The following is a 20,718-nucleotide window of genomic DNA, read 5'->3' as shown; positions in this document are numbered from 1 at the left end:
GTGAAGGCAATTCATCTATGTGACCATAAGGGGGGGAGCCAGGCTGCACCCCTCTTAGACCTCATTTAAGGGCTAACTGTTGGAGATCTCTTTTTTGGAGTCCTTTCCTTGTGTGCCCAGACCTTTGGAGACAAGTGAGCATTTGCTTTTCCTTTCTCTTGTAATATTCCCTTGTTTGCTCTGGTCCCTTTGCCTTTATGCCTGACATTCTTACTGCAGATTGCCCCATGATTATTTATTATGATGCTTTAAAATAACAGAAAAATCTTTTAGGCTTTAAGCATGCATGTTTTATATGGTTCCAAATAATTCAGACCCAATGTATCTAACATCACTTGATTGTGAGCAAGAATACATACTGAGTGTTGCCACATCTGACAGCCAGCACCCACCTCTCTGTAAGATGGACCCTTCCATCTAGAGATGTCCACGGAGCAATATAAAAGTGTAAACAGACTGTAGCACTGTTTGCTGATAGTAATCTTCCTCTGCTAATTCCACCAGTAAAAACATATCAGCATAAGTTTCTGTAAGTACAACTCTGAAGGCTTTTCTGCCCAACACTGAAAATTTTTTATACCCTATTACTACATTGTATCTTTACAATTGCTGTTAGTCACTGGAAACAAAAAAGATGAAGGTACCTTCCAAGCGAATCTTACACTCCATGTAGTTTAATTTCTATGAATTATGCACAGGACTGCATGTATATGAGTTCCTGCTGTCCTTAACAAGGTAGCCCCAGATTTACTGCTGCATTATGATTCAGCTTCTGCACCTCCACCCCATCCAGCATGTGTCTGTGTGTTCCAAAGCAAGTTGTGTGCTTCTTGAGTTGGCAGCAGCAAAGGTGCAGATGAAAGAGGGAAGACATTCTGAGGGAAGACAGCTTTTCAGCTATGTTCAGATAAATGCAAAGCGGGTAGGCTTGGAATCCAGCTAATGAATTCAGCATCAGCGTGTAGGCCTGACAGGACCACCTGGGTCACAAATCCCCACTATGCAGGCAATTCTATCATAAGTCTTAAGACCAAAGTTTCTTGCACATCAGTCTGCTCTCTCCATTGGCATAACACAGTGAAGTAGCATTCTTAAAAAAAACCCACACATACTTGGCAAATCATGGTCTTAAGAATACAAGCTCAATGCCTCAATCAGAAAAGGAAAGTCCAGGAGGGCATATGCCCTAGTGAGTGACACAGGCAGGGTTGTAACAAAAGACAAGGAGAAGGCTGAGGTACTTAACAACTTATTTGCCTACAGTCTTCTCTAATAACTGCTCAACACACAGTATTCATATGTCTGGGGAAGCAGTGTCTCTCCCACTTTAAGAGAAGATCAGGTTTGTGAACATCTGAGGAACATGGGCATTCGCAAGTCTATGGGTCCTGATGAGATGCATCCCTGATTCCTAAGGCTTATGTAGTAGCCAAGTCACTCTCATTGGTATTTGAGAAGTTCTACCAATCGGGTGAAGTCCCTGGAGAATGTAAAAAAAGGCAGCATCACACCCAGTTTCAAGAAGGGTAAAAAAGATGATCCAGGGAACTACCAGCCTGTCAGTTTGCATCAATGGACAAGGGAAGAGACAGTGAGGCCTATGACACGGTACGTCCACAACAAGCTTCTCTCCAAATTGGAGAGATATGGCTTTGACGGGTGGAGTGCTCGATGGACAAAGAACTGGCAGCAGCACTGAGTCCATAGAGTGGTGGTCAATGACCCAATGTCTGGATGGAAATTGGTAACAAGTGGTGTCCTCCAGGGGTCAGTCCTGGGACCAATATTCTTGATATCTTCATCAGTGACATTGACCGTCGGGTTGAGCACAACCACAGCAAGTTTGCTGATGAAACCAAGATGTGGGGTGCAGTCAATGCACCAGAGGGACAGGGTGACATCCAGAGTCCTAAACAAGCTTAGACAGTGGGTCCAGGTGAACCTCATGATGTTTGACAAATCCAAATGCAAGTCTTGCACCTGGGTCAAGACAACCCTCACTACAAATAAAAGCTGGGGAATGGAAGGACTGAGTGCAGCCCTGCCTCAAAAGACCTGAGGGTGCTGGTAGATGGGAAGCTGGATATGAGTCAGTAGTGTGCACTCGCAGCCCGGAAAGACAGCCATATCCTGGGCTGCATCAAAAGTGTGGTCGACAGGTTAAAGAGGTGATCCTGTCCCTCTGCTCTGTGCTGGTGAGGCCTCACCTGGAGTACTGAGTCCAGATGTGTCCTCAGTACAGGAGAGACATGGAGCTGTTAAAGTGCATCCAGAGGAGGGCCACAAAAATGATCCATGGAATGGAACACCTCTTCTACAAGGACAGGTTGAGAGAGCAGGGGCTGTGCAGCTTGGAGAAGATTCCGGGGTGACCTGACAGCCCCCTTTCAATATCTGAAGGGGGGCTGTAGGGAAGAAGGGAACAGACTCTTTAGCATGGTCTGTTGTGACAGAAGAAGGAAAAATGTTTTCAAGCTTAAAGGCGGTAGATCTAGGTGAAAAAGTCTTCTATAGTGAGGGTAGCAAGGCACTGGAACAGTGTTGCCCAGATGGTGGATGCCTCATCCCTAAAGTTTTTCAAGGTGAGGCTAAATCAGGCTGTGAGCAGCTTGATCTAGCCATGGATGTCACTGTACAGTGCAGGCGAGCTGGACTAAGTGACCTTTAAAGGTCCTTTCCAATTCTAAGGATTCTATCTCAAAATCATATGAGATGAAAAGTGAAGGAGAGCAGAGAAGGAATGACTGGTATTCTAGCCCTCTGAGGTGGCTGGATATGACGCATGAAAACATCCATAGCATCCTCTGAGACCAAACCAATGTAAACAAATACTGCCTTTGAGTCCCAGCTGTGTTTGGAGAGTCCTTTGAGAATTTCACTCATGTCTTTGGCTGCATGTCTTCTAACTTCAAATCAAAGCATACTGAAGTCATCCTTAAATCCACTTGATTTTGTATCAGTATTATGTTTTATTACCTCACTTGTATTTCAGCCCTTAACGTATTTTTAAAAAGCAAATAGACTTATTTTGTTATGAAAGCACATCAATACTGTAATGGAGAGGCATGGAGGCATACCATGCCAATACTTGCCTTACAGTCCTCCAAGCCTAAATCTATCTTCTTCTGATAACAAGTAAAAAGAAGCCTAAGCAACATGCCTGTTCCTTCTTCCCTGTACTTAGCATACAGCCATAGAATGGCTTATGTTGGAGGGGACCTTAAAGATCATCTAGTTCCAACCTCCTTGCCATAGGCTGGATGAGGCTTCCCAGGACCCCATCTTTGTAGCCCTCCTCTGGACCTGCTCCAACAGCTCTGCTTCCTTCTTGTACTGGGCACCCTGGGCTTTGAATATTCAAGACAGGGCCTCACAAGGACAGAGTAAAGGGGGAAGTTATCTCCTTTGCTCAGCTGGCCACGCCTCTTTTAATGCATCCCAGTGTACAGTTGGCCTTCTGGGCTGCAAGTGCACACTGCTATGTCCAGATTTTCATCCACTAGGACCCCCAAGTCCTTCTCTACAAGGCTGCTCTCTATGAGCTCTTCTCTCAGTCTGTAGTCATATCTGGGATTGCCTCAATCCAAGATTAACACCTTGCAATTGGCCTTGTTAAACCTCATTAGGTTCTCATGTATACAGTCCTCAGGCCTGTCCAGGTCCCTTTGGATGGCATCCCTCCCTTCTATTGTGTCAGCTGCATCACTCGACCACTCAGCGTGGTGTCATTAGCAAACTTGTTGAGGGTACACTTGATCCCACTGTTTATGTCAGTAGTGAAAGATATTTAAGAGCTCTGGTCCCAAGATGGACCCCTGGGAGATACCAATTGACACCAGCCTCCACCTGAACACAGAGTCATTGACAGCCTGAATGCAGGCCCTGGCAAACAGCAAACCCTTTTAGAGAGGTTACTTGTTAGGCACAGCCTGAAATCACTTTTGAAGCTTTTGTTGTTGTTGTTTTGTTTGTTTGCTTTTAGCAGCTCCACCAGCAGTGGCTCCCAGTCCTTTTACTTAAAGCCCCATAACAGATGAGCAGCCCTTCATGTGAAGGCACACTGGACCCATCCTTGCCTCCATGGCAACAGCAGCACCCAATGGAAGGAAAGAGCCAGCCTGCAGGAGAATTTCGTTCCCCCAACCTGATGCCAAATACATTCGTGCCAAATACATTCAGTTCACTTACTTCCTCATCAGGATGTATAACCTTTATGAGGTAAACAGCCCTGCTATTGTTTGTTTTTACAACTACTGCTGAAATTAAAGGTCACACCTTCCTAGAGGAGTCCATTTCACAACTTTATCTAAGCCCCACATTTCTTTAAGTCAACTGGTGGCAGCAGTCAGCTCAGCACTCATCACCTTGTGTGTGGGGTTGTCATCCTTCTCACTCTGCACCCACCTATGCTGAATGTCACCTGTAACTGCCTTACCCTGCCACTTAGCTTTGCAGAATCCTACTGCCGTTTTTCAGAGTCAGCACTCATCTTCGCTGCTCTGAATAAAAGCATCATCAGCACACGGCTATCTTTTCCAGTTCATTTATCAGAGAATATCACAGGTTTTAACATGGATTTCTTTGAGACCCTCCTACCATCATCTGACCCTCTTACCATCATCCTTTCACTCAGAAAACTGATCATTCAGTTCTAACTTCTGTTTCTTATCTATAAACCAAGTCTTTTTCATCTAAGCAGCTTTTCTTCTGACAGAAGCACAACTTTATGATAATAAAATAGACTATCTCGTCCTTTTGGCTTTAATCACTAATTCTCACAGAGTTAGTCATAGGGTAAAGCTTAGCCATATTGCCCTTGGGAGGGCTTCCTGTTGGGTTCATTTTTTCCCTTTTAGTAATATGATGTGATTCTGCCATGTATCTGGGGCTAATCTGAATGGTTTGCTCTAAAATGCTCCCAAAGACTCCTCCTCCATCTCTTTCTCAACTGTTTAACGTGTTTTGCCACACTCCTCCCTCTCATAGCCAAAGGACAACTTTATCAACCATCTCCTGGGTCTCACCTTGCACTGAACTGCACTAGCTGCTTTCAAGGTTTGGGAGGATGTTCAGAGACTTACGGCAGCAGGAGGCAGATGGGCTGCTTATGTGAAGATCAATTCCTCATCTGCTACTTCTTGTAGTCCTGCAACCTCCTACCTGGACATCCAATGCAAAGCTAGGATTCACACCAGCAGCTGCCTCAAACTTCACAGGATAAGGTTTGGAACTTGAAGTTTAACATCCAAGAATTTCTTTGATTGGAATTTATCACACAAGTAAAGTATCAGTAAAGTTAAGTATCGCACAAGCTTAAAAAATTCTATCAAAGACTTCGTGCCGAAGTTACTAAAGGAAGTGCTCCACAGAGCTGTTCATGAGACCTATCCCTTATGAATACTTCTAATGAGTCTCTTGCAACCTGGTAGGCCACCTTTCCTTACAGCTTTCCACAGTCCCCTCTTTACCCTGCTCTTTATCTGTCTGAGCCAGCTTCTTATAATTCCTGTATTAATCTGCACCATCTCCACTTTAAATAATAATTTCCTCTGGGAAATGTACTGAATGAACACTTCCTTGAAATCTAGATAGCTTAAGCCCACTGTGTTACTGTAGTCTGAGACATCCACTTTCCTCAGCAAAAAGAAACATTAAGTTAGTCTGAGAAAATCTCCTAACACATACTTTTTTGCATTATATCCCACTTTTCACTTTTATTATGTTCTTGATTACTTTTTTTTTCTCTCCAGTAAATACAAAGTTTGCAATATTCTAATTTGTATGCAGCTTTCAGGATTTCTTTTTAAGTAGTTTTGTGTGTATGTTAGCATGCACTGGTCAAAGGCCTTTTCCCCATATTGAAACATACATGATGATTTTTTGTTACCAGACTGCCACAGTCAGAGGTAAAATAAGTATAGTAATGTATTCAGTTTCTACAGCAGAGGTAACTAATAAAAATGTCAGCTTTCCTGTCCCTTACCCATCTCCAAATAAATCACACAGACCCAGCAAGAATAACAACTCTCCTTTTGGTAGGAGGAAACAATTCAACTGGTCATACAGTAAGAATGGTTTCAGTAAGACAGGGTGGCTCTGTAACATAATATTTGCAATATTAAACTAATGATGGAACATTCAGAAGTGGAATGGAAACACTGATGAGAGAAGTGTATGGACAAGAATTACACTACATCATTTTAGAACAACTGCCTAATATTCTTCATTAAGTTTTTATTGTGACAGCCATAACACTTCATTTGCGTTTTCCATAGCAAAGAAAATCTTTTCACTGAAGTTTATACCACAATCAAAATTCAGGGCAAGACATCAAGGAAAAAAGAATCTGAAATATTTCCACCTTCTCCTACTTTGCTATTCTTTATTTCATATCGCAGCTAAAAATTTACAAGTGAAAACATGACTTGAAGAGAGAGAATCCAGGCCATGACATGCATTACAAACAAAAAGGACCATCTTTTCCCTGTGGTACAGCAGAGTTGCTTAGCTGATTTCCATCTTGTGATTCAAATCAACAATTTAATTCTTAGTGCCATGGAGCGTGCAGCAGACATCATTCCAAAAGCTTCCTATGGATAGATTTGCAATCATTTCCCCACATTGTTTTCTAAGTTAATCTTTATAAAGGACATGACTTGCAGTCACAATTGCATCCTATAAGCCTTACTCTTATCATCTAACTCTACACAGACATTTTAGCATAAGAAAGGTAAGTAAAAAAAAAACAAGCAGTTTCCAGGAAAAGTGGTAGATGAAATGGGACATGAAAACAACAACCCATGAAGAGGTATATTGAGCTTCCAGGAATGCATGCTACTAAATGGATTGCTAGATAGTGAATTTTGGAAACCACTTTTGCCAAAAACATGAAAATATTCAATGGGAAATAATGGTACCTTAATCGCACTTCTCAGACACAACTGTTTAGATGATATGTTGATGACCTGAAAAACAGAAAATAGAAAATTAGTAATATGAGTCATATTTTAATTGCTGATTAGTAAGAACACATAATACTGTATGTTTTTCCCTTATTAAGGCATCCTTCAAAACAAATAGATTTTTGCTATTTTGTTCCTGATGAAGATATAAGAAAAATAACAAGAAGACAATGCCTGAGGTTTTTGTTGAAATAGTTTACATATTTACATGAAGGTTGCTGTGGGGTAAATAACTCCCAAGGATGATACTTCACAACAAAATAGTACAGATGATAGAACTACCCAAAATATACTATATAGATAGGATACAAATAATACAAAAGAGAAGATGGCTCACCTTCAAAATGCCGAGGCTCACAGGGGACTCCACATAGGAGGGATCTCTGAGAAGAGATCCTTCCCTGGTGGTGGTCAGCCCTTAAATGGGGTTTGGGAGAGGTGGAGCCAGGCTCCACCCCTTCCAATCACACAGGTATATCACCTTCACCTGTGCCCCCATGGCTGATTCAGTGCACATCTCAGGCTGTGATTCAGCAGTTCCCATACAGTTGCCAAGAAGAAATGAAGGAAAAATTCACAGTAACTTTTGTATATTTGTAATATCTACCTTAAGGCATAGCAAGCAGGCACTTATCTCTAACTTCACTTTAGGACGTTCTTTTTAACCTAAAACACATAACAGGAAATGGGCAGAGGCCTCAGGACAGTGGGGAGACACTAGGAGCCCATGAGACAAACCTTGTGGTCACTGGGTGCACTCCCATTTTTCCCTCAGAATGCTTCATCCTGGTAGTATCTTGCACCAAATTTTGGAGGCCTGCATGCATGCTACCTCTCAGAATAGCAGCCTAGTATGCACTTCAAGGATCAGAGCTGCTTGGATGGTTTGCTGAGCCAAAAATTTGACTGTAAGCTAACGGTGTTCAACAAAATTCACCTCTCAGCATTTTCCAAATGTCAAACCCAAAAGTAATCTAAAACCAAAAAAACTGTATATAGACCTACTTTCAGAGGGCAGGGACAATAGACCTAAACCAAATCTATTTAAGAGTTCCAGAATTGAAAAAGCCACAGTGTGAGAGGCACACCTACAGCATGGGCTGAGCACTACTTGCTCCACAAAGTCCAAATCTCAGGGGTGGGTCTGACTCAAGGCATTTGAATGGGACCTCTTCTTCGGTTGGATCTTTTACGTTCTTAGTAGCTGGCTTGAAAACTGAATTGAATCATTGCTGGGATCGTTTCACCTTCCTCAGCAAAATCCAGATCTTTTTAGGATGAAAGCACTCATCAGCATTATCTACAGCCCATTTCGTGTGAAGCAAAGACATTTTGCAGGTTGCTGCTTTCTCCTTCATTTCAGTGTTCATTAGTAACCAACGCAATAGGACTCAATTGTCCAGGATATGCAAAAAAGCCATGACTTGATCAGTAAAACAACAAAACCTATTCTTGAGGCTGTTAATTGACAGCGAAGAGGCTATTTACTACATTTGAGTAAGCCAGCTTGCCAAACTCTTAGAGCAGAAAGCAGACATAGTTAGGAACAGCTGGTCTACTTTGCAATAACTGAAGCTGTTGTTTTGTTCCCAAGTGGAACGAATGCACAGTAGGCTGAGTAGGAAGGATTTATAAAATAACTTGAGCATTTTTAAGGTTGATGGAAGTTTGCAGACACATGTGGAAACTGTGCTGACCTCAAACAAAGTGTCAAAAAAGCAAATAAATGGTGTTTTATTAGCCTTCAAACAAGGAAGTAAAATGAGGTAACTTCACTAACAGCAGCGTGTGGAGGAGTACCAAACTTTTCCCCAGAACAGGTCAGACTGATCAAATCATTTCTTCCTCTAAAACATAAGATGTATACACAAACATTAAAAACAGAATAAACTTAAGAAATAAGCAAAATGCAGTTCATTACAGCAAATGACTCTTGTGCCTTCTAGTAGGCAAATGTTGTACTGCTCAAACTCCTAAAGGAATACAGATGTGGGAACAGGACAGCTGCTGGAGCACGTGCACTGGTCCATATGAAATACTGGACCATCCTGTCAGCACCATGGTTACCACTAATTCAATATTCCACCAAACTAATTAAATATTTCATCTACATAGACCTACAGCATTAAGGTTCCAATTAGTTTGTCCAGACAATGCCTAGCCTTCCATGCATGTCGTGGAGGAACACAACAAATTGCATTGCCATGGGAACAAGGATTACTGCTGGCTTTACCAACAGATTAATGCCTACTGTCAGCAGGTTTTATGATAAATGATCATCATTTTGAATTTCTGTAATGAAGATGCATCATGCTTTCTGCTGTTCACACTGCAGAACACTCTTCCTCATACTCATCAAGGGCTTTTAGTCCTGCACATTATTTTCCAAAACTATAAGCTGTTTAGATTGCGGTAATAATTGATTTTGTAATTAAAAAAAAAGAACGATGCTTCAGCCCTGAGTTTTCTACTGTGCTACAAGGTCACTGAACCCATGGCATTGGCCTGGGATGTGGTGCAAGGGCAAGGATCAGCAGATGTAAAATGGCTGCAGCCATTTCATCCACACACCATGCAATGTAGCTTTTAAGCTGCACTCACATCCCCCCCATACCTGTGGTTCAAAGCAGTCTGAGGAATCCATCACTTATGCCCCTGCTAGAACGAGCAGAACTTTTGGTGCCACTAGAACTAGGCTTCTGGATGGGCTTCCTCTAAAAGCAATCTCATTTCACGTTCACCAAAACTGCTTTAAACTGACTGAAAATGCAGTAAACACAAAGGACTGATGGATTCACTTCAAAGACATATAAATGCTCCAGAGCCATATGTTAACTATTTACTCCCAGAAGAAAGGGATGGGATATAAGAAACTGAAAATAACTCCTGTAAGGCAGAGTCAAATTAGGATGTGCTTTTTACTTAATTTAGAACTCATTCCTAGCCCTTGTCTGAAAATATAATGTAGTATTGAAGTCATCTTGGGAGGCAAGAATGGGGGATCCATCCGTTATGCAGTAAGCAGTCAACCCTAAACCCAATCTGAGATTGGATGTTTGGCCTCTTATTTCTTTGCTGTTCCTTCAGTGATACAAGAATCAACAGAAGGCATTCTGAAATTCTGCTGCCATCTCTCTTGTAACCAGATGTGTACATTGTTATTAAATTACAGAGGAAGCACAAATTGCATGTTTGTGTAATCATTTCAAAATATTTTGCTGACTAAATACATTCTCAAGGCTGTAATTCAAGACTCTTAATTTCTATCATTGATAACCACCTAAAAAACAAATCTTGTCATTTAATCTCATTTAATTTCAATAAATTTCAAAGATCCTCAGTTTTTTTAGGACAATTTTCTCCCTTCTGAGTAATACAATAAAATATCTCAACAGCAGGAGAGAAAAAAGGACAAGCTTGTGAAGAGGACATGTTCAGAAAACTCTGCTCGTGGAAGAATACCCATGAGCAACACCAAAGTCATGAAGTAGTTCTGCCTAGAAGCCTACAATTACTGATTTCCTGAAGACTGATGGAATTGATAGGTAAGTACAAATGCTTCCAGTATGCAAATGGAAAAAAACTTTGCTGTAATAAGGGTTGGATTTCCAGCAAGGAGTTATGTGGGAAGATGAGGAAACCAAGAGTCGGAACTCAGATTGGGCAGGAAGGTACCAGAGTATGACCATGTCCAGAGAGCAGGAAACAAGAACCCAGGGGTAGGAGGCAGCATCCTGAGTGCAGCTCCACTGACAGCACAGATCACTCAAGAAAAGGGATCTTATTTGTGATGGAAAGAGCTAATCAAGGGGCACAATGGCCTAGTTATCACTTCCCCGCCCCTTACTGTCCAAGGAGGATATTTGTCATGAGAGTGCTGACCCCTGAACTCATAGCTCAGCAAGGCTGCCTCATAGCAGGGTGAGCAGACACTGAAGATAGTGAGCTTAGGGAACTTCCAGCCTCCTTGGCTCTTCCAAGCATGCTTCTTTCAGCCATAATGAGCACTGTTCCCTTCCCACCACTTAAAGTTTACCCAGTGTTGTGTGTGGCAGCTGGCCTAGCTGTGCCGCTATCCAATATCACATAACAGAAAGAAAGAAGAAAAAAACAACAGCATAAAAGTATCTGGGTTCTGATTTGAAGTAAGGTTTGACATTCAGAATCAAGAATAAGGGAGAGATGTCAGGCTTAAGTTGAGGGTAGGGTTTCCAGTAGGTGGTTACACTTTAGTTCATGTCCTAGCCAAAGGTCCCATCCCAGAAACCATGACCTCTGCTGGCCCTCATGGAGGATATTGTTAAGAACTTCTGAAAACAACATTTTCATACAATTTATTAATTTTACTTTTCATTCTCTGATTTAATCTCTTTGCCTCCACTTTCACTCAGCCTCTTCTTTCACTAAAATGAGTGACTCAAAAGTAGTTGTAAAAGTATGTTGCAATCAGCATGAAGAGTAATATCATCAAAACTATCTAAGGAATGCAAATCCACGCTTTGCATGAGGCAAGAACCTTGAACCTCTCAGGCATCTGAAGCCGAGAAATCCAACGTAGTAACTTAACACACCAATGCAATATGTCAAGCAGGTATTCCCTTTATTGCAGCGCTGGGTGCATGGGGGAACTCTCCACCAAACGTGCATACTGAAGAGGGAAACGAATACATATTTAAAGATATAGCGCATGCATATTCATCACATTCCAAACCCTGGTTATCGAGGGGATTAAACCTAAGGGTCAATTTTGCTGTAAATCTTCAAACCTTAAAGAGGGAGAGCTCCTCATCACTCAAAAAAAAAAAAAAAAAAAAAAAAACATCACTCAAAACACCTGTGGGTGTTTTGTTTAAGAGAGACATCTGTTTGGTTATCTTGTTGGGACAACAGGATGTCTGTTCTGCTTTCTTATCAACAAGTTTAGCTGCCTCCACATTATTGTATTAGTTTGATTTAAGTTTTGTTCTCTGCTTGTGTAACACATCTGGCCCAACAGATAAATCAACAGGGAGTAGCACCTTCGTATCTGGATGATTTACAGTTGTTGTTACTGTAGAGAAGCTGTTCTCATGATTCACATCACTTACCATTTTTATTTTAATTAGGCAAATGTTACCTACAGTGATGCTGTACATGTATTTCTGCACTCAACACCTTGGCAACTTCCATCTCTACACTTAAATTCTTATGCTGCTAGAATACAATCACGTTGTGGTTTCGTGGTTTTGATGCCGGTATTCCACACCAGAACATCACGCAGCAGTGAAGGAGTTAATGCTGTGGGAGCAGCAGAGGGGCGGAGCTCCGCACCGGATGCAGGCGGCGCTCGGCCTGGGCGCGTTGCTCTGGGCTGCCGTGGAGCTTCAGCACGTGTGCTTCCCCTGCAAATCCTCCTTAACGTAAGCTCACAGCTTTTGGTTTGGAAACTTCATTTCTCTCTCAGTTGTTCAATTTTATTAGATTTAGTCAAGTTACCGTTCCTTCTCAGATCGTGCCGTTGTTTCTTTTTGTAGACCCATCTCTTCTCGCTGTTTCCCCCTCCCCCCGGAGCGCGCGGCTCTGCTTAGGCGGCCGCGTGGCCACTGACGCAGTTTGATTTTTTCTCTTCTCTCTCTCTCTTCGGTTTTCCCTTGGGTCACTGTCACGGATAACACCGTGACAACTCAGTAAATAAAAAAGAAATCACAAATGTTTAACATCTCTCTGAACACTCATATAACTTCCTTTCTGCACAGACTAACTACATTTTTTCCCCCATTCATAAGGAAGAACTCTCCCCTTCTTAAAGCTGAATTCAGATTCTCTCCTGGATTTCCCAACACATCCTTTGGAAGGAGGGACCAAGAGTGAATTTCTCATATTTTTTGAAACTTCATTTAGGTGAGCTTGCAGTCCAAACAGGCATCCCTGCAAATGACAACAGGATCTGAGATGCAGCATTAATACATCACAGCCACATTAAGGCTTAGCAATGCATGAGCTGTTGAGATTTGTATTCAAATTTGTCAAAAAAAAAAGACCAAAAAAAAAAAACCTGTCAAAAACTGAGGAGGTCTCAAGATGACATTCAGTTTTACCTTTTCCCCTGCAGACAAGGCTTGGTTCAGAGGCGTGGCTTCACAACACAGTTTAGAATACTTGGCTACAAATGTGTTTTTCCTCGTCAAAGGAGACTTCTTTGCCCTGTCTCCACTTTTGCAATTATATTATGTAAATACTAATTTCTGCAGTCGAGCTCGTTTTAAAGATGGTTTGCATAAGAAGCTTTTCAGTCAATACGCTGTCATGTTTCAAAATATTTACGTGCTTTGTTTATGTTACTTTGTTAATTTTATTGTAATTTAGTACTAATTAATAGCTCCGTGGTTATAAAGTGTTTAATCGGTTATAACTCTTAATTATGCCATGGCACTCCTTAATAAAACAATACACTATTGGGATTAAATCAAACTAATTGAATTAATCTGTTATCCTCTTTTACGGGTAATTTGGTGCATGGATAAAAGCAGACACGGAGTAGTTTTCATGGCAAGGAGCCCAAAACGACTTTGCATGCATCCCCCCTTTTTTTTTTTCTTTACCTTGAAATGACAAGAAGTACCCCTGATTTCAAAGGGCATCTACAGGTAGCTTACTACCTGTATGTTGTTCCAGCCAGCATGCAGGGCAATCTGGGAATGGACAGCATTGCTCCTGAACAGCTGCTGAGCCACAGGGGCAGCTTCCCAGCCCCGCTCGCTGCCTGGTCACTGGATGCTTTCATTTTTCACATTCTAATCCCACTAAATCACCTGAAGCTGCTTTTCCTTGTCCATCCTCTGTGTGGCCCCAGCCCACCTCCCCTTGCACACAGCCACCCCACCAGCCGCCCTTCCTGCTGCCTCCTTCAGCCCTATTATCTGTGCAGAGCCATTTACTCCGATTGGCCTTGCTTAGCACTCATCACGAATAAATTCAGGTTTCATTATTTCAGATCATTTCTGCACGTGCCAACATCACTTAAAATCACTAGCCTGTCCCTCTTGAGGTGCTCCTGAATCTTGCTGAGGCCGGTACCGTCCACGCCTTTGCAATTCCAATCCTTATTATACCACACAAGTGAACGAAGGAAGAAATCGAACTTGACAGTGTACTGTCTAGCATCTATCACATGCTTGTGACAGGCCCAGAAACACTCCCAAGGGATAGCATGCATGTAAGGCGACGACGCATAATTACCTAGGAGCAAAACTGGATTTAAAAATACCATAAGACAGATCATTTACCCCGTCATAAAGGCTAGCTTGTCTCTTCTGACTCCAGCCTGCTTTGTTCGAGGCAGCATCACAACGCTGTGACAAAGGCAACTTAAAATTTGCCATGCAACTTAAAAGCAGGGGAAAAACAGAAGAATAAAGGAGAAAAAATGAAGCAAGAGTGCTTAGTGTTTGCTTTCTACAACTATGTTGTTATGCTAATGTATTTAGATCTCTCGTAGGAACACAAGCACCCAGACACGGTCTGATGCCACACTGTCTTCCAGAGACAGTTAAATGATGTCTGTCAGGACATCATACAGTGCAAATTTCAGTGACAAGATGACATAGATGCAGATAGAGATGATGGCTCTCTCTGCTAACCCCAGGTTGACCACTAAATTATTCACTGCTAAAGACATTTTGCTCTGGTTCTCTGGTAATGGCCAAGAGGCAATGCAAACTAACACGCTATTTTACAGCTTGTAAGTTTAATCCACTTGTACTTTCCCCTCTCCATTTCTAGCAGGTCAGCAGCTCCCTGTGCCTGTAATGCATCAATCTGAGCTGCCTCTCAACTAGCTCAACAACTGCCGTAAAAAACCTGTGTGTATACAGAGGTAGATAAATAGATAAATATATACATCTTGTATTCCATAACCATCACCCAAGGAGATTTTTATTCATCATTTTTACTTAAAGCACAGCTAATAAAGAAAGTGACATCTCAGAGAGCTCCGCTCGGGACAGAGCTACTGACAGCATCAGAAGAGACCCAACATCTACCAGGCAGTGTTTATAGAAAAAGAGTGAATTGATCTTGTTATATCAACTTTGAAACTGCCTTCTGTAGCACCCAGAGAGAGCTTGCCCTTCAGGCGGGTTTTTACAGGCTCTCACAGCTTTACTTTGATTGCTGTTGTAGGCGAAATATATAGCTTTAGTTCGAAGGGATTATCTGTTATCCTACCCTTTGGGAGAACCTCATACTGTGACAAAGACTTTGCTCTGCTGAATCTCTTAAATTTCACAAAACTAACAAAAGTACAGCACTCCTCGCTTTTCCTTTTTTCTTCTTCTTCTTTTCTGATGTCCCTTCAGCCCCTTGGGGGCTAGACAGTCATTGGATGGTATTTAAAATCTCTGTATATGAACCTTAATTTACTGATAAACTGGAATTTGGTGACATTTTAAGGTTTGTAATCAGAACTGTCTAGTGTCACAAGCCTCTGCTGTAGCTCAGGGAAAGAGCAGAGCAAGAAAGAACTAGTTCATGGCCCTAAAAATAAACAACATCGCTTTGGGTTCAATTGATATTGGTATATTCTTTCAAGCCCTACCCACAAGCAAAGCCCCTTGGTGTCAACAGAACCATTTAATCCTTCATTTTGGTTTCCTGTACTCTCTTCTGCCTTTGAAAAAATCTTCATCAGCTTCCTCCTGAGAGGTAGCATTCTGCTAGTGAAATGCCAGCAGCCTGTCTGGACACAGAACATAAGAATCAGAGCTCATTATAGAGAAGAAGAAGGGGGCAAACCCTGAGGGTATATACTGAGCCCTGTGGCCAGTCCCTGATCTTCTTACACCTCCAAAGTCAGAAGATACGAATGAGAAATTAGAGTACTGAGCTCAGCTCAGATAACCTGGGAACACTTGAGCTGTTCAGAGTGCAGCTGGAGATCTGGGTTATTACGCTTCAGAGAGGGGGCAAGACCAAAGCAAGCAAGTGAGCACAGGCCCTGGACCCTCCAGAGGACTTGTGGGACTTGTTTCTGCAGCTAAGGCCCAGCACTAGCTGCCATCAACAGTTTGCATCGGTTTTCAAGTCAAAGACAATTGAAGATGCCAAGATCATTAATACTGCGCAATTAATGAGGGCTACATTAAATAAATGGCTAAGAGTGAAAATGAAGAAAACTCCTCTTCTCCTACTTCAGCTTGTTTGGATTGAAATACAAATACAGAGACAGAGATCCCTGCCTACAAGAACACACAGCAATAAATGAGAATTCGAGCAATCACCACCACTTCTTCCCTTCTACCACCAGCCCTTCCATGGAGGGAAGGCATGTACTCATTAACAGAAGGGCATTTCTTTCCACCCTCTCAGCAATGACAGTTCACAAGCAAGCATCCTTAGGTGCTCACATGAATTACATAGGGAAAAGTTTCTGTCAAAGGAAGTACAATATTCTACATCGTGTAGTCCTTTATGAACACACTGTCTAACAACGGGGCTACATAGTACAGGGGAGATACAGACTGGATATAAGAAAGAAGCTCTTTCCAATAAATGTGCAGGGGCACTGGCTGCCCAGAGGGGTGGGTGCCTACCCCATCCTTGGGGATGCCCAAAGTCAGGCAGGATGGTGCTTTGAGCTCCTGATGGAGCTCTAGGTGTCCCTGTTCATTGCAGGGGAGTTGGACCAGATGACCTCTAAAGGTCCCTTCCAACACAAATGATCCTAAGATACTAAGAGGTAAGATTTTTCCCTGCTACTAGATATTCAGGAAGAGAAACCATTTTTCCCACTGGCTGTGCTGGGTACCATACAAATATTTCTGAATGTCCAGTTTTGAACCTCTTACTGACACTATCAACGTCCTTAAAATATAAATGCATGTGTAGACATTAATCTTGCAATTCATCTACAAGAAGAGAAACCTACCTTAATGCATGACAAATGACAGAAGTACAAGAAAATCATTAGGCAGATCTCCTGTCCTTCCTTTCTCATCATTCACTGCGCAATATCATTTGGAAAAGGATCTTCATTTACTGTTAATATGCATGTTATTTGATAATTTTATTTATTTTATAAATAAATAGTAAAAGCAAGACAAAGGGAGCTAATGGTAACTCCCAGTGGATAGAAGGATGACAATAGGAATTTTAATGAGAAGACTACATGAGACCGTTTGATTTTTTAAAAATGAGAATGAATATAAATTTGAAGCATAATAAAAACTGATTGCTTGTTTGAGTAAGAAGGAAAAACAATCAAAGAAACCAATCATGTAGAAAACAATCCTATCCAGTGGTAATTATATCGCTATTCCAAACAGTTAGGCAATACGTGAGACCCTGGGTGAGCCAGATTTTTGTCTCGATATTATCATTTCCTCTCATCCCAAAACATCACTGCTGTTCCAGTCAAACCATCGACTTGCTTATGTATCTGTCTCTGAATTATTCCTGGAAAAGCATGCTTGAGAAAGTATGATAACACTTGACAACCATCAGTTAATGGGAACGAATACGGAGGTTATACTTTCTCCCTTCCTCTGTCTGGATTCAGAACACGTTCAAACAGAATGCTGGTTTTGTTGTTTTAGGATGTATTTTTTTTTCTCCTGTATAGCAATTGGATGTTCACTAAAGCTTATTTTTATACTAATTCTATCCCTTTCATGCACCCTCCTTTAATTGATCCCATTTGTGTGCAGTGCAACATTTATCTATGAAGAATGCAATTTCCTCTTATGATACAGTGGGGGAAACTAGTTTATGATCCAACTGCACTAACTTATTTTCTTACAATGAATTCCATGATGCTCTTAGTATTTGAAATGTAAATAATATCTAGCTTAAATAGAATATTTTTCCATATTTATCTTTGGAAAAGATCCTCTGGTACCATCCTCATTTAAATGAAAAAACGATGACCCTTTTGTAGAACTTTTACCTAACAAAATTAATCATGAAATTATATGCAGAGATAAATACTCATTAGCTGAATCAGAGATTATTTCCAGGAAGAGACCTTCAGTGCTGGCAATAGAAATGCTAAGTTTCCCCTGGTTAAATCACTCACTATAGGTGTGAGCAGTCTTTCAGAACTCATTCTCCTTTGCAGGATAATCAGTGGCAGAAGGATGAAGTCAGAACACACACCTTGTGCCAGATCACCGTGCTAGCCTTGGCAGAACACAGCAAATGAAGAAAACTCTAGCATACAAATCTAGCGCAGCGACATAGGAAAGTTTCAGGAATGCCCAACTCAGAGCAGCCTGTGTTTACATGCTTCCATGGTTTTGTTTTTTCCTAGTACAGCACTGAGCTACAGAATATCTCAGGTGCTCTTTAGCAGAGTAGCCAAGGACAGCTCTCCTGTGAAGCCCCATCCCACCCCTTTCCTTTCCCCCTTCCTTGCCCTTCCCCTTTCCTCTCACCAAACCACAGCCCAACTCTAAGCCTTTGCTACTGGCAAGGAATAACTATTTTAAGGCTGCTGACATATTACTCTTCATGGACATTTGAGTGTCATTTTTAATTTTATAAACCAAAAGTAATATTCATTTACTTCTGGATGACTTTGGTGATCTCATTCCAGGTACTGTAGCTCAACATGCTCCCATTACTAATGAGGAAATGCACAATCTCCCATTCTCTTGGTCCCTGGCACAGAACCACCAAGAGGTCAGCCCTCCAGGTCCCTGCAGCTCCAGGACATACAGTGTCTCAGTGCTGCTCTTCCACCTCATCTCCCCAGCCCCAACCCCACCCAGGCCCAGGACAAGCTCACTGTGGGATTTTTCTTCTCGTTAATTCATCCTGCATTGAAATTGGGAACACAGCATCCACTGGTATACCTCTGGGATTCTTGCAATGCCTGTTAGTTTTATAACTAACGAATACATTATAGATGTGAAGTTATAGAAGCTGCTTCTCCTTACTAATTCACAGGGGAAAATACCCATTTTTTTTTTCCGTGGTGTGGAATACGTATTTACTGACTCACCATCCAAAAGGAATTTTATGAAGTGCTCAAAACTGACATGATGAGAGTGACAGGTTCTGGCCTTCCACCATCACCAGAAGACAGCAGTGTGATCTCTCTCCTATCTCCCTGCAAGCTGCCAGAATGAGCAATTTCAAATCACACTAATTAATGGTTTTAATTTAACCATGAAAAATATAATGGCGTTAATATACCAAACTGGAAAGAGAGATGGGTTCATATGTAAAGTGCTACAAGGTGTAATTCCATACTATGATTATTAGGACATACAAATAAATTCTAACTATAAAATCATGGCTGAGAACAATTACAGGCCTAAGCAAACATGCAGTTTCAGTCTCGTATCACGAATGTTGTTATTTTGAACTGTGCTTCTTTATTAAGTTACCTTAAAGGAGCTGAACTAAGAAAATCTGGGGTTGTTGTGACCCAAGTGCAAGTATCAGCACTTGGTCCTGTTGGACTTCATCCCACTGGTCTCAGCCCATCAATCAGCCTCTCTGGGTCCCTCTGAAGGGCCTTGCTACCCTCAGGCAGATTCACACTTCTTGCCAGCTTGGTGTCCTCTGCAAACTTAGCGAGGATGCACTCAATCCCTCAATTCAAGCCTACTGCAATTGCTATCTTTTCCCTTGTACATTCAGAAAGGTTCTTTAGAACCTGCCAAAAACTGTAATTCGTGGTTTGTTTCACTGTTCTAAACTCCTCACTCCCCTTCCAGCTTTGGCATAAAGACTAAAAGGGTTCCAAGTGTTTGTACATTCAGAAGTTGGTAGCATTTACGTTACAGAAGCAGAAGTGTTTCTCACATTTTTTCAAATGGTGAGCCATACTAAAACATAGGTTCCAGACAGCATCTGAATGCCATTAGTTTGAAAGGAGAGCTCTGTCCTAACAGAGGGATAGAAACAAGCCTGCATCAAATTACAGCTTGAAACTACTCTCCTGCATAAACAGCATAAGCTTTGAAATGGGAAAAATTGCCATGCAAATTACAGTGGCTATCAGGACATGTTCTTGACAAAGGTGTAACATTCTGATGCATAAATACTGTGACTTTTCCAAAATAAAATAAAATAAAATCATTATTCTGTAGCAGTGTAAGCCTGGCAATTTAAATTATATTTCAGTCTGAAAACATTTGACATTGGCATAACACAAACGACAGTGCTGTTGTAAACTTCCAAATGCAATTTCATACTGCTCTTCCTCTGAACAATAACACAGCATTAGATTTAATGCCACTGACTGGTACTGATGCAGCTTATGTGGGACAATATTAGGAAGATATATGAAGGACAAACACATCTCACATTCAGGCAAACCCTGCACAGATTTACACGTCTGGTGGACACTCTGTTACCTTCCATGTAGCTCTGTGCAGAACAAGCAGCTACTCCTGCATAGAGCGGTCTCAGGCAGGTACCAGCCCCCATCCCAGGCAGCAGCAAGCCTCCATGGTCACACACTCAGGCAGGCTCTGCTGTACCACTGTGCATGGGCTGGCCTGCATCTCGTGCAAGAGGAGGAATTATTCTGAGTAGAACTTCTATCTGCATTTTCAAGAAGACTTGTATCTGAAGGGTACAACTGAGTAACTGTTCTAATCTGAGGAAACATCCAGTGCACTTGGACATGCAAGACCCTCCTCCCACCTACAATACAGACCTGACCCTTCCTGCCCTTATGATTTCCAGGCACCAGCTGATCATCACCTACAGAACTCTGAAGCACTTCCCCATGGACTTACATGGTTCCTATGAGAAAAAGCCTCACCAC

At 41.8% G+C, this 20,718-nt stretch overlaps 1 protein-coding gene across 1 annotated transcript in view; it reads right to left on the bottom strand.

The window, feature by feature from the left end:
- Window positions 1-20,718, bottom strand: part of PCDH15 (protocadherin related 15) — a 598,943-nt gene that overhangs the window by 390,230 nt on the left and 187,995 nt on the right. The window contains exon 4 of the mRNA XM_065746677.1: window positions 6,918-6,965. The gene's annotated coding sequence lies outside the window, so the exon portion shown is untranslated. The remainder of the gene's footprint in view (window positions 1-6,917; window positions 6,966-20,718) is intronic.

The sequence above is a fragment of the Cyrtonyx montezumae genome, unplaced genomic scaffold (genome assembly GCF_038088225.1).
Source record: "Cyrtonyx montezumae isolate F1298 unplaced genomic scaffold, pur_monq_1.0 scaffold_4, whole genome shotgun sequence".
In the NCBI taxonomy this organism is placed as follows: domain Eukaryota; kingdom Metazoa; phylum Chordata; class Aves; order Galliformes; family Odontophoridae; genus Cyrtonyx; species Cyrtonyx montezumae.
Note: the sequence above shows the minus strand (reverse complement) of the source record. Positions and strands in the feature narration are given on the sequence as shown.